The 10,880-nt window shown below is 34.1% G+C and overlaps 1 pseudogene; it reads left to right on the forward strand.

Moving 5' to 3' along the window:
• Nucleotides 1-9,754: 9,754 nt before the first annotated feature.
• Nucleotides 9,755-10,592, forward strand: LOC109674152 (protein BTG4 pseudogene; annotated as a pseudogene).
• Nucleotides 10,593-10,880: the final 288 nt, after the last annotated feature.

A 10,880-nucleotide genomic window follows, 5' to 3' on the forward strand; every position in this document is an offset into this window, starting at 1 on the left:
TTTCTTTAGGACCCAAACTATGAAATCCAGCAGAATGAACTTGAATCTGGTGTCCGGAAAGTGAGTTCCCCATGGTTCGTTTGCTTCATGCTCTTTGTGGTTCATCTCATGCTTCACTTTTCTGGCTTTTATCACCTTTTAATGCAGAATATGCATTTTCTTTAGGTTTAACCTTAGCAAAGACAATTTAATGCTGGTACCTAAAAGGAGTGCCTGGTACATAGTAAATGCTAAACAAAGGTTAATTTTTCAGTCTTTATCGAATTTTTGTATTCCTCTTTTCCCGCACCAATGGAATGAGTGGTTAGTAGAAGATATCAGTGATTTTCCAATTTGTGCAATACTGATGGATGCTTGGAGTATTTGCTATAAGCAAGGGATTATTTTAGCACTTTATAAGATTTTACTTACTTAATTGGTGTGGTGGCACATGTCTCCTGAGCCTAGGAGTTTGGGGCTAGCCTGGACAACATAGTGAGAATCTTATTATAGACTCCATCTCTTAAAAAAAAGAGTTTGCTGATCTAATTCTAACAGGGAGAATTAATGCCTTCCTTAAAATAAAAAAATAATAATTCTAATAGGTGGATATGATTTTATTTAAGAGAAAAATAGCACTTACTATATGCCTCAAGTAATTCTAAACACTTAACATATATTAATTATTTTAACTCATGTAATAGTCTTGTGTCATTATTGCCCCCTCTTTTCAGAAAAGAAAACTGAGAAACAGATAGGTTAAGTATTATTTCCAAGATTATCAAAATTTGAAATTTAAACACAGTCTGTTTCCAGAGTCTACATTCCATATTGTGTGGTACAGTGTATTATAAAATAGCATATAAGTAAATAGCTCCTTTATATCTGTAAAAGTTTTCATTACTTTTAAATAAATAATTTGACTCTAGAGATTGCCTAAACCCTTTTTCTTCAAAACCAACCATGGTACATCTTTACAAGTGTTCCCAGAACCAAGGGTATGGCTTCTTTGTAATGAGCATTGGCTTAACTGATCAGTTTCAAGCTATTGCAAACTAGCTCTGGTGGTGGAAGGCAGGAGTCAATTAGACAAGGCTAGTATTAATCACAACCCAGGATTGATAAGACACTTATGCAAAAACAAGGGCAATGAGAGTGAGCACTTGCTTTTAAAACTCTTTTCATCACTATATCATTTTTCTGTTCACATACATAAACTGTAGGATATTACTTCCCAAAGAGTTTTTGCTTTTATTTATAGTTCTTTTGATATCCTACAAACCATACCCAGTCAACTCCATGTATGTGAATGTATGTGTGTACAGGAAGGAGGATGATAAAATAAAATTGTCTAGTCATAAAAATACATAGGCCTGATAATAAAAAATGAAGAACGTTTTCACAATAAATCACAATGCTAGTGACACTGATACTTACCTTGTAAAGGAATTGAGTTTGAGCTCAGACCCAGGTCACCATCATTTCATGAACCACCAAAAAATGTTCATACAACGTCTAGCACATTCCAATATCCAGAGGACAAAAGTGAGCACATATTAAAAACCTGGAGAATTGAATTTTTTTAGTTAGGGCCTTAGGAGAATCAGATAAATTTCCTATATCATCTTCCCTCTTCCTTTTCTTCCCCTGAGGCAAGATTGAGAGACCTTAACATAAAGCTAACTTTGTCATCATCTTAAAGGAAATACTGCTTTCTACTTATGCCATATTTCATTCACTTTTTAGCTGTGAGCAAAATGGTTCACATTCCAAAGAAATGTTATTTGAGGGGTATGAGTGTCCACCAGAGAAGCTGCTGAGCTCAGGCAAGATCAGGAGGGTAGAGGAGCTTTTCTTTTAGTTAATGTTTCCTTTCGAGTTGGGGCAGATATTAATCATGCCTCACTTCTTACAAATAATAATAATCCCTTATGGCATGGTATGTATTTTTCTATCCTGTGGTCTCCACCCTTAGATTTTATATTTATGTATTTGAAAGAGGTGCTGGCATGGTTGATTTTAGTTATCAGAGCTCATATTTCTCCTCTAAACCAAATTCCGGTGGTGGGAGGAAGCTACACAATCTAATAAAGATTCTGCTTTTCATTCATCTCGTCGAAGTCTAATTGTCCTTTAGTGCCAATCCTCAGGTACATTCCTGTGTGATGACCCCTCATTCTTATTCATTCACTGTGGGCTTCAGCTTTTCTTTTCCCAGGAAGTTTGTGCCTTTAGCAAAATTGTGGGGCAGACAGAAAGTAGGAAGCCAGACCAAACCATTCTGGGCTAGGTGCACAATTGGCAAAGTGTCACTTCCAGAAGTTTCTATAGCTAAACCAGTCATATTACAGAAAAGTGTGGTAGATGTAGACACCTTTGCAAAAATTTTTATGTAATATCAGACCATGAAGCAATGGTCTACTAACTGTTCTGTGAGGAAAATTCCCAAATAACCAGAATTGAAATTTCTATTTATTTTCTTAGAAAATAAAATGGATAAACAGCTCAAATTATTTTTTAATCAATCTGTAGTACTTTTAGCAAATAACTTAATCTACTGTGACGTAAGTGTCTTGCCATGCCTACACATCACACCTGATAATAGTATGACTTAATAGCTGGAATTATAAATCAGCTCATGCAGTATCTCCCAGCTGCTTACTTCAGTGGGAGTGGTTGGGCTTAAATTCTCTAATTGCTCACTGGCAGAGGAAAAGAACTCATATGTGGTTCCACAGTAAAATTTGTGTTGGAAAGAAACTATACAATTCTCCCTTTCCCCGCCTCTTCACTTTACCAATGAAAACTCCAAAATAACGTATTTTCTAGGAGTAAAAGCTAGTGCTTGAACACATCAAATACAGTTCTTCTGGCTACCAATCCAGTGCTTATTCAAGCATACAAAATTTATATGTATTCATGGAGATGGCAAAGAGAGAGAGAACCACCACCATCCCCACCCTTTGCTTCCCGAGCATGGCCTTGTCTACACTTCCATCATGGCAAGAGGATGTGCATGGGAAATGAAAATATTTCAAATGTCCTCAACAGGGAGTGAAATATATCAAAGATGATGAAGAAGACCTGTTTCTACATGTGGGATTCTCTTATCTAAATGAGAGTAGGAGGCAATAACCACAGAAAGAGTAAAAGCATTTATTCAGGACCTAAATTTAACACATTTGTTGTCTGTACACAATGTTCTCACATGGGGAAGGATGGGGAAAAGGGAGAAGGCTGGATAGAGGATTTAAACTGTAAAGAAACTAGTAATCGGTTCATGAATAATCTGTACTGTAAATCTGGTACACAAATGTAGAATCATATTCTTTATGACTAAACACTTGCAGAATCTAAGGCAAGCTAACAATTTGTTAAATAATACATATATTATTCTCAAATCTTGGTATTTGTTCATTTATAGCAGCAAATTACAGAAAAATAAAGCTAAAGATTTGATTTCATTGAAAGTTGGTAAAATATGAAAGATTAGAATATTCAATTATGATTGCATATAACTGGATTATCACTGATAGACAAGTAATAATAATATTAAGACATAAATAATTTATAAATTATTAGATATTTTCCATAAAAATACATTTCTTACCTTCATTTCAGCAAAATCTCTGTGCATGTTATTATAGTATGATTTGCATAATTTGTAGACTGCTGACAATAATGATAAATTTGAACTTTCATAACTCATTGCAGTTATTAGAAAGTTTTTTATTCATTTCAGTTTTAGAAAGTTTGATCTGCTGTGGAGTAGCAACTTGAATTGTCAATAAAATTTTTTTTATTAATTAGCATACTATAGTTGTACTAAGGGTACAACATTGTGACATTTACAAAAGTGCTTACAGTATATCTTAGTTACAGTGTATTTTAATTATAATAATTTCTCCTTTATCCCCCTTACAATTCTTAAATCAACGTTTAATAATTATGTAAGAATTTTTTTATATAATGTTAAAATATTTAAATGGATTACTTAGGATAAATCATCATTGTTAAAATATTATAAATTATTTTATCTTCTTTTTATAAATTGTTAACATTATAGAAGGATTTGGTATTATATTTCACAATTGTTACATGTAGACACATATACAAATTTAAGAAAATTGGGAATTGTTTAATTCTGAAAAATGTTGCCTCAACCATCACCCGCAATCATTGCAAATATTGCCCTATTTTTCCAAGAGCCTAAATCGGAGGAACTGGAAATTGCAAAGTGAATAGAAACAAGAAATGGATACTTGGAAACATTTTTTATGCAAGAATCCATTGCTTTCATGCTGTCTTACAGGAAGGATTTGACAAGTAAATTTTTCTTCTCTCTGACTAACCCTTTAGTTGCTAAAATCTCCCTGGTACTTCATGCAGCCTCTCTCTTCAGTCAGCAAGAGATCCACTCACAAACCTTCTCAACATTCAATTCCAGCTGCTTTGATTTTAAAGACCTAAGGAAGTAGATACAGAAAAGTATTTCTTCCTGGAACTTGAACAACATTACAGCAGTGGATGTTTAATGTCATTCTGGCTGAGCCAGAATGGACATCAAATCCTGAGTGACAGAAAACACATGCATTCTGGAGCATATTGGATAGGTATTTGTGACCCATAGGCTCTAGAAGTATGGAGCTCAGGGTTAGGTCCCCTTTCCAGGGTTCAAGCATACTGACCAGAAAGGTTTGAACTTTTGCACACTTACTTACTCAGCTATCTCTGTGGCCTTTTCTTTCATTTTCCAAAACGTTCTCATTTCTTCTGGTATTTCTGCTCTTTACAGTTCACTGTCCTCCTCTCCATCCTCTTTTCCTCCCTTCATCCCTTTCTTTCTCCTTCCCCTTTCATTTCCTCCTTTTTGTTTTCATTGCAATTTCTCTTTTTAAAATATTCTCAAGAAGTTCATACCACATCATTTAACTGGTGGTGGTGGTGGTGGTGGTGTGTAGGAAATATATAAAAATTAACTCGTAGTGGTGGTGGTGGTGGTATGTGTGTGTGTAGGGAATATATAAAAATGTAGGAAGGCATTTAAAAAATAAAAGTAATACATCTCCCTTTATACTCCTCTAACAAACATTTCCCCATAAAAGTCACTATTAAGGCCTTTTATATTTTGGAGCTATTTCCTACATGTTTAAAATATACATTATTTTTAGACAAACAATCAGACAATATCGCTTTATGGCTCACTCATTTTCCACATGATCGGTCTTTGTTATGTCAGAATATAAACTTTTAATTTATATATATTATTTCATATTGTGAATGTCCTGTTGATGTAATCACTTCTAATAATTGTAAGCATAGGTTTTATCTGATTTTGGCAATCACTTTTTGCAAAAATTGACAAACTTATTTTAAAATTTATATGGACCCACAAAGGACTTAGATTACCCAAAACTATTTTGAAAAGGAAAAGGAACCATGAAGGAAGAATTACATGACTTCTCTTCAAGACTTGGTATAAAATTGCAGTAATCAAGACAGTGCAGAACTGTCTTGATTGGGAATGCAATTGAGAGTCCAGTAGTATGTTCACACTTATAATGTCAATTAATTTGTTTAAGAATTAGCCCAGTAAAAAAAAGAGAAGTCCTTCTAACTATGTACTCACTGAAGAAAAAGAGACTTGATACCTACTTCACATACAACACAAAAATTAATTCAAAATAGATTATAAATCTAAACATAAAAGCTAATCTTATGTAGCTTTTGGAGATAAACATGGACAACTCAAAGGTTTTTTAAAGTGGTAACTGAAAGCAATAACTTAATAGAAAAAAGTGATATTATAGACTAATAAATTTTAAAATGTTTGCTTATGAAAAGACACTATAAAAATAAATACACAAGCCACAGACAGGAAAACTTACAAAACTGGAAAAGGAGTGGAATCTAAGATACATAGAGAACTCCTACAACTCAATAGTAAAAGGGAAGTCCAATTTGTTTTTTAAAGGCAAAATATTGGAACATATGATTTATGAAAGAAGATATACAAATTGCCAATAAGCACATGAAAAGAACTCAGATTTTACCACTAACCAGTCAGTAAATGAAAGAGTACATAGTGTATAATTCCATTTTCATGAAACTCTAAAGCAGAAAATGTAAATCAAAGGGAGAAAAATTCAGATGGTGGATGGTGAGAGCAAAGGTTGCCTAGAAAGGGAACTTCCTGGGTGATAGAGTTGGGTTACCAGTTTGTGCATTTGTCAAAACTCATGTTTCTCATAAGATGCGCATTTCATAATATGTAAATTTAATTTCAAAGAAAATATGCATAAATATAAGGCTTTAGCTTTTGCTGTGAATGCTAAAGCACACAGGAGAAATTGTGCTATTGTTTATAATTAACTTAAGAATACCTCAAAAAAGAAAAAGGAATTAATAGATGAGTAAATATGTGATAAAGTAAATATATTATAGTGCTATTGGCAGAGTATAGATGGTAGAGATACAGATATTAACAGTGAATCCACATTTGCAGTGTATTTTAAAATTATATAATAAAATCTTAAAAACTTACACTTTAAAAATCTAAAAAGAATCAATTGAAAAGTTATTTTATATCACAAAGATAATTGAGAAGGTGACTGGATAAAACATATACATACAAAAAATTTGCTTTCCAGAAAATGAAATATAAAACTAAAGCTCAATTCAAAATGCTAACAAAGCTGTAAGACTCAATTTATAGTAGTAAAAAAATACGTAAGACTCACTTCTTAATGTTACAAAATCTAAGGTACACATAGGAGTACATTTGACTAGATATATGTGAGAACAATCTGAAGAAAATTATAATGTTTTCCCAATGTTTCTAATTCCTGATTTGACCACACAGTGACATTCCACACATAGCTGTGTAAAATGAGTTGATATCATAAATATCATAGGATATAAATTTTACTCCAAGTAACATAATTCAATGCAATTTCAATGAAAAATGTAATAAAATATGAAAAGGAGGCTCTAATATATATTAGGAAGACCAAATGGGTAGGAATTGTTAAGCAAATTTTAAATAAGGAATATTTTGAGATGTTAAAATAAATTATAACATTTTGGTAGTTTAAATAATGTTGATTTGCCACATAGATCATTGGTAAAGAAAAGAGTTTTGGGCAGGGGGGAGGAATGAACCAAGCCTTGTATGCACATATGAATAATAAAAGAAAAATTAAAAAAAAAAAAAGAAAAGAGTTTTACTATGATGCTGAGCAGAAGCATAATAGCAACTGGTTTTAATGGGACTGCTTCATCTATTTCACACTGGTAATCAGAAGCATGTATTTGGTCTTCATTCATCCACATTTCCTGGTATACTAGTGCTAGAATCCTTGGAATCTTTAAAGTGATATTGTACTTCTGTATATTAATGAGTTTAGTGATGGCTGGTAGCTCTAAGTAGCTTCAGGGTGGGGACTGGTCACCATAAAGACCAAGACAGGATTAGAGTTAGGATTCTCAGACTCCCAATCCCACACACATAATCTCCAAGAAGAGAAGGACTGAAGGTTAAGTTGATCATCAGTGGACAATGATTTAATAAATCTAGTCTATGTAATGAAGACTCCCTAAAACTGAAAGGACAGCATTTGGAGAATGTCTGGATATCTGAACCCATGGAGGCTCATGGAGGGTGGCATACCTAAAGAGAATATGGAAGCTCTGACCCCCCTTCCCATATCCCTGGGACAGCTCTTCATGCATATCTTTTGCAATATTCTGTTTACAAACTAGAAAATGTTGAGTTTTTTTGTTTACTAGAGCTTTGTAAGCTAGTCTAGCAAACTGATTAAACCAGAGGAGGAGGTGTGGGATCCTTGACTTATAGTCAGTGGATTGGAAGCTTGGGAAAATCTACCTCCCAGTAGATAGCGTGGGGATGGAATTGAATTGGAGGACAGCATCTGGTGTCCATTGTTGCAACATTGCTTGTTTGGTGGGTGGGAAAACCACCCCCTATACCTGCTGTCACAATTGCATAGGCAGATATAAAGGCAGAGACTGAGTTTTACTTTTTCCCCTCTATCTTCAGGCATGCTGCCCCAGAATGTCATGCAATTAAGTATAAATATCACTGTTGGTTTCTGACTAATTCATTTTATTAAACAAAGATTTTTCATAATTTGTAATAAGTATTTAAAATCAAACATGGTTGAGCAATGCTTCCTGTAAATTTATTGACATAATCATATAAAATTTTCCAAAGTTTATTCATATAGATTATATGCATAGATTTTCCAGTGTTAACCTACCCTTACATTAATAAACATGATCCTGATGTATTACTCTTTTGAATAGATGAGCATTCCCATTTTTGCCTTATTTAGAGTTTTTGCATGTATAGTTATTGTTTATATTCTACTATTTAAAATTATGATAAACCAGCCCTGGCAAAAATTAGTGAGACCCCCTCTCAACGAATAAGCTGGGCATTGTTTCACACCTGTAATTTCACCTACATGGGAAGCATATAGGAGGATTACGGTCTGAGACTAGCCTTGGACAAAAAAGCACAAGTCCTATCTGAAAAAAATCACTAAAGCATAAACAACTGGAGGCATGGCTAAAGTGGTAGAGCACCTGACTAAGAAGCACAAAGCCCTTAGTACAAACCTTAGGACCACCAAAACAGAAAATGTTCTCCATCTATAATTTCTTAGTCATATATAATTGTACATATGTTCTGAAAACTTAAGTTTTCCTGTATATCCTTATCCATGCCCCTTTTAATTGCTAATCATGCTAATTTATATTTTCTCTCTATTTTATGAGCCTTCACAGAGGAGGTCTATTTCATTGATCTTTTATAAGGATCTTAGTTTTATAGATCAACTCTCTTGCTTTTATGTTTTGATTTCAGTCCATTCTCTCTTGTTTTATGCCCCCCTTTTTGGCTTAAGCACTTTCTAATAAATGCCTGTGTTGGGTATATCACATTAGTTTTGCTATATGGTATTCTCATTGCCATTCACATGAAAATAGCTTACATTATGTTTAGGTTTGATTTATTTTTAACACCAAAATTACATAAAAGAACATTTTAAAATTTTCAACAGTTTTCTGCATTAGCTGTTCATCTTTGTGAAAATGTACCATCCATTGGGATTTCCACTGTGGCCTACAACATGATCTGTCTTTGTAATTTATCATGACTATTTGAAAAATATATTACTTAATTTTATTTTCATTCATATCTATGCATCTAATTTTTCTGTCTTGATCTATTACTTTTAGAAAAGTGAGTAGTTGCCTCTTATATAAATTTGTTAAATCCCCATGTGTTTTAAAATAATTTTCATATTTGAATATTTCAAAAATATGATCTTCCTATTATAAAACTTGATTTGCTCTATCTTTCTGATGAGGTTTTAAAATTTACCCAGCATCTACTGTGTATCAGGTATTTGAGATACACTGGCCAATAAAACAGAATTGTACCTTCTCTTCCTTGAGGGATATGGTATTATCTGAAGAAATAGGTTCCAAGTGAGAAATTTCCAGTGATGATAAGTGCTATGAACATACTAAGTGGGGTCCAGAGGATGGGGAGTAGAGATTAGTATGTTAAAAATATTGTAATGAACTCATAGGCTACTAGGGAGAGCAGTACCAGTATTTGATTCACACTAAAATACAGGAGCTTGACAGGTATGGTTGAGAGTTAGCAACAGAGTAGGGTAGAGTTGTTTTTCTAACTCAGGCCCACTTTTTGGTGGGACTAAAGAGATTTTGCTGACTGTTTTGAACCATGAGAGATGAAATTGCAACAGCAGTTTTCTTCCTCACAAGACTGGCAAAAAAACCAAACAAACATGAAAAACTGAGTAAACAGCAAATAGAGGTCTTTGGAGAAAAGTTGATAAGAATCTTGTTTGAAACATACAGAGGTCACTGGCACCCTGGTTACCCTTCTAAAGGGCAAGCTTTCAGGTGTATCAGAATAAACAATAATCAGAATAAAGACCCTATTTTGGAAAGGGCTTGTACTGAGAGTAACGTGAAATTTTCTCACTTGGGACTGCCAACGGAGATGACCATATGCGTAGATCCTTCTGAAGTGTGCTGTAGGTATGGTGAGAAAAGCCACCCATTTACAATCGCTTCTTTTAAAGGCAGATGGGAGGAATGGGAACTAGCTCTCCAAATCAGTTATGCTTTTAATAGAGCTACCTTGGATGACTCCTCTGGCACCGCCTCTGATGAAGAAAGTTGTAGGGAGTCTCGGGCCATTCCTAAAGTCATCAATCCCAAGAGCATCTATCAGGTTGAAAACTTCAAACAGCCCTTCAAACCTTGGTGCTATATCCCCTGCAGAAAGAATGTGGTGGGGGGTAGTGTGGACCTCCTAGCTAAGGTGTACCCCACTGCACATAAGAACCTTAGGTGTTACAGGTCTGCAGTGTGCCAGGTGGATCGGTACCACTGGGTCAATACAATTTATAACACAGAGGCAAGGTGTGCAGTGGGAGAGTTCAGAGGAGAGGCGGTGTTTCCCCTAAAACAAAAATGAATTTAAGATTAAAATAGAAAAACCTACATTAGGGATGAGAGTTCATGATGGTCAATTCTTTCATACATATCCTGTCTGTTTTTAGCTGAACTTTTAACTCTTAATTTTATATGAAGTGTTAGGTAACACCAGTGAATGTGTTCAGTAAGGTAACGAAATGAAGATACTGACTTGTGATAAGATTCAGTGAATTATGAAAAGTAACAATTTCAATAAACGTACTGTTTTTAATACCTTCCTAGTTCAGCTTGTTGCAAAAAAGTTCTAAAAGTTTGTGTCTTTGTTAGTCATTGTTTTCAGAGTAGACTTTCATTTAAAGAAGAAAAACCCTGGTGGTGTACTGTTCTGGGTTCAGTTTTATTAC

Source organism: Castor canadensis, chromosome 12, assembly GCF_047511655.1.
Source record: "Castor canadensis chromosome 12, mCasCan1.hap1v2, whole genome shotgun sequence".
Taxonomy (NCBI): Eukaryota; Metazoa; Chordata; class Mammalia; order Rodentia; family Castoridae; genus Castor; species Castor canadensis.